This window comes from Aegilops tauschii, chromosome 2 (assembly GCF_002575655.3).
Source record: "Aegilops tauschii subsp. strangulata cultivar AL8/78 chromosome 2, Aet v6.0, whole genome shotgun sequence".
NCBI classification, from domain to species: Eukaryota; Viridiplantae; Streptophyta; class Magnoliopsida; order Poales; family Poaceae; genus Aegilops; species Aegilops tauschii.
This window is the reverse complement of record NC_053036.3, coordinates 32,107,569-32,112,122: the sequence shown is the minus strand read 5'-3', so window position 1 is coordinate 32,112,122 and position 4,554 is coordinate 32,107,569. Positions and strand designations below refer to the sequence as shown.

General features: G+C 43.2%; 1 pseudogene; it reads left to right on the top strand.

The window, feature by feature from the left end:
• The first annotated feature begins 1,880 nt into the window (after positions 1–1,880).
• On the top strand, positions 1,881–3,131 carry LOC109771059 (DIBOA-glucoside dioxygenase BX6-like; annotated as a pseudogene).
• The last annotated feature ends 1,423 nt before the right edge of the window (positions 3,132–4,554 follow it).

Below are 4,554 nucleotides of genomic sequence, written 5' to 3'. Positions count from 1 at the left end.
CTTATCCCCTTATACATGATTAATATACACTAACTCTATGATCCATCTCTCCATACAACATCCTTCAATATCCTTACGAACAATGTGGTACCTGCCATGCATATACATAAAATTTATCATCAACAATTTTGAACTTCCGGACAAGTAAAATCAGTTAATTGTGAAATTTATCAACATCAATTACGAACTTCTGGACAAAGAAACAAACAAGAAGAAAAGTACACACCACACATACACAGAAGGAGAAGAATAAGACAAGTACAAGCAAGACATACACGAAGAATATTGTCTACATGGAAGTCCTGACCAAATAGGTAATCCAACATTTCAAATTTCAGTTTCTAATTCTACGTTAATATAAAACAAACTTAAGCATTTATGTTACACATTGCATTACTAATTTTCTAAACTTAAATTCATTACTTGGATTCTATAGAACGATCCAACTCTCAACTTCGGACTTAGAATTAGAGTACTACTTGATTGTCTTGAAGGAGGATGTCTTCATGTAGTGAACCGCTAACTCATTCGTGGAAATAGTGTTCCAATTTTTACGAAAATGTTAACTTTTATTAAAAATAAGAAAATTACCAAAATTAACCTAATTATCGATGTTTATTTAAATTGGACACAAAAATGATGCACAATGACAGATTGTGCCCCTTTTTTGCCCGGTGCAACGCACGTGCATTTGTACTAGTGAAGCCAAAGCTCATCCCTCTTAAAGAAAAGATAAAACAAATATCGTGATGCTAACAACTACTGTTTGTTTGCTAACAATCGAGGACTATTGTGTGTGGGCGTATGAAAATGGCCGCACGAGACGCTTCAAGGCGTTGCAACAATACAAGTGCGCACAACTTCGTGTCAAGAGGCGCGCCCCAACCCCTAGTTGAGACCAAAGGGTGCAGATCCTTTGAATGCAGAAGAGTGTGTGTGCGACTGATGCAAAGTGACCATGGACATATTGGCATACGACATATCTTGGATTCGTGAACTGCAGCCAAACCTTAGGCAACATCCATGCAGTGAAGCAGGAGAATCACGCGAGTGAGAGTCAACGAGTTAAAGTTTCTCCTGGCACTATCAAATGGGACATGCGTTGCACGTGCACGATAACCATTATTGTAAATACATGTAATCTTACTGATATCGACCAAGGATTGAATAAAACTGTCCTTTATTAAAAGAACAACGATGTACATCATGATTTACATTATATTCTCATCATAAATAAAAAACATCGAAAAGGCTATGAATATATCATGCTGAATTTAAAAGAACATTGCCACCTGCATATGAAGCTTCAACACTTAATTGCACGGTTTTCAGAAGCAACTTTCTTCTTCTTAATTAATGAATGAGGCAAAGCTTTTGCCTTCATTTAAAAAAAAAAACTAAAGATGCATTTTAGTTCGCCTAAAATTAGAACTGCTCTTATGCAATTGGCAGCGATCTGAGAGACAGGCACCAACCTTGTGCATAGAGAGAAACTGAAGAAAAAGAGTACTTAGTTCACTTGTAAATAGTGGAAGAAACAGTCTCCCGCCGGGCGGAGCAGACGCGGGCGGCGAGGACACGGGCAGCTCCAGGACGCGTGGCTCTGCGCGGAGGATAGATGTAGGCGGCTTGGGGAGAACGTCGTGGTGCCAGATTGAAAATATCAATCCATAATTGTAGTACGATCCATCACTGTAACTGATGAATGGCTTCCGAATATGGTTACAGTTTTGTAATTAAGGAGGCGAGAATATTGCCGCCGGAGACAGGGACGGAGAACATCGCCGTGGTGTATTTACACCAGGGACACCACCACCGGCAAGGTGCGTTTCTACTCCAACCTGGACCTCTTCCAGTCGCCGGCGGCCTGCTGGCGTGACACCATCTTCTGCGACATGCATGGCGCCGGAGCCGCCGCAGCCGGAGGAGCTGCCGGAGGCCCTCAGGTACACGCACCCTGCACATATCCATGTGAACTGGTACAAAGTAGAACAAGCTAACAACGAAGGAGAATTAATAACTTCAAAATAAAAATAACAGGGGCGTGCTGTTCGAGTACGCTGAAGCTGCGCGGAAGCATGCGGTGTGGGTGTTCGAGCTGCTCTCGGAGTCCCTCGGGCTGGCCGGCGACTACCTGGTCCGCGAGATGGGCTGCGGGCAGAGCCTCAAGGTGGCCGGCAACTACTACCCGCCGTGCCCGGAGCCGCACCTCACGCTCGGCAACAGCAGGCACACCGACCCGACTTTCCTCACCGTCCTCCTGCAGGACGCCGTGGGCGGCCTGCAGGTGCTTCTCGACCACGGAGGCGGCCGCAGGGGCTGGGTGGACGTCCCTCCCGTGCCCGGCGCTCTCATCATCAACGTCGGCGACCTTCTCCAGGTATTCATCGATCGCTGTACCTGTATCTCGATCAAGATCCACGTGCATTCCTCCAGGGCTGATTCCGGCCTGCCTCTCCATCGTACGTGCAGCTCGTCAGCAATGGCCGGTTCAGGAGCGTGGAGCACCGAGTTCTGGCCAACAAAAGCGCGGACGCGGCGAGGGTCTCCGTGGCGGCGTTCGTCGACGTGGGAAGATCTATGAGGCTGTATGGCCCCATCCAAGAACTCACCTCGCCCCACGGTGCCAATCCCCCAATCTACAGGAGCGTCACCATCGAAGACTTCATCGCGCACTTTTACAAGAAAGGCAGCGAGAATCGTCCCAGGCTCGACTACTTCAAGCTGGAGTAGCATCATACCATATATACTGCTTTTATCGTACTCACTATGTAAGTATAGACTAGTATAATGTCCGTGCGTTGCCACGAGCTTCTGAAATATTTTTCTAAAGTTATGTAAAGATAATGCATACTAAATTTCACAGATAAAGACAATATAACATGATCATAATTGCATAATAATTAAAGGTCACTTCACTTGTAATGTAAAGTGATCACGAAATGGCAAATTGACAATGTGTACAAACATAATCTGTCGGCCTGATAAAAAAACGAGTGAAATTAGGCAATATGACTAAGGAAAGATCGATAACAACATTGAAAAAATACCTTGTGCGGTAACATTTAAATTGACATATTTTTTTGCTTTTTTTATGAGATATCACCGCTTCCATATTATTATGTCGTAAATTTTTTGATGAATTTTCAGCCCCTTTTAGAGGCGTTGGTTCGGAACCCTTATCGATAGATTCTTTTTGTGCATCTCCAAGTTCCATATCTATGTCTCCTATATTCTGAAAAAATATACATAAAGAATACACCTTTAGCTATATACAAAGGATTAGCTATATGCACCTCTTCTCGTAGTGTTTCAGTCAGGCCAGTCATCGTTACATCAGTGCGTATGTCGGAACCCATCACTTTCTATCTATGATGAAAGAAACATATATAATATATATAATAAAAATAAAAGTGAAACTAACACAACAATTTTATTTTGTAAAATAGAAAATCCATTTTTCATATTATAAAAAAAGATGTTGCATTTCTCTCGAAGCAAACAACCAACTATAATGTTCAATTGTACGTTCATATATAAATAAACAATCATCTGAAATTTCTCAAATCATTTTAATTTATTTGTATAGGCTAAGGAAAATTGTCCGACGAAAGATAAAAGCATGCAAGCAATCCAACACAAACCAAGTATATTCGGTTTCTTCTCTCAAATTGTGTTTTTTGTGTGATACTCTGAATATATCTAATTAGTATAAAAACTATTTTTTGTATGATCCATGTTTAATTAATATGTATACACTTTAATATATAGTACTCTCTCTGTACCGAAATAATTGTTGTTCTACGTTTCTAGTGTAAAATTCGTCACGTACAATTTTTTTGGTTGTTTCCTAAACTACCCTCCCACCTCTCTCGTCCACTCTCTCGCTCACTCACCCACTCTCTGGCTCGCCCCAGTCGAATCCCTAGCTCGCCGCTGCCGCCGCCGCCGCCTCTCCCTCGCACTCGTCGCCAGCGCCTCTCCGTCGCCCGCGTTGCCGACGCCTCTCCCTCGCCCGCGTCGCTCTGCCTCTCCCTCTCGCGTCGTCGCCGCCACTCCATTGGCCCTCTCGAGTAGCATCATACCATATATACTGCTTTTATCATACTCACTATGTAAGTATAGATAGGGACAATGTTATATGGAGGATACCTATTTGCAAAAGATAAAAGGGCCGCCATGCTCATCCCTACTCATCATTTGTAGTGCAACTGCCGTTGTACTTGCATGCCTTCTTTTGGAGAAACTTCCAATCTGTTTATCAAATATCATAGCATACCAGAAGTAAATATAATTACATCAATGTCCGTAGGTCATCTAGCTCCAATGCTTGTAGTTGTCGCTAGTCAATGGCCCTCCGTCATCATCCCCCCCCCTCTCACATGAGCCGGTCAAACCTTGTTGTAGTGGACAGACGGGAAATCACTATGCTAAGGTCCCAAAGGACTAGCGCACCAGAACAACAACCGTCGTCATTAAAAACAAACTTAATTCCGAAGGATCCAATCCATAACACACAAACGAAGACTAGAACAACGTGGATCCACTTAAGAC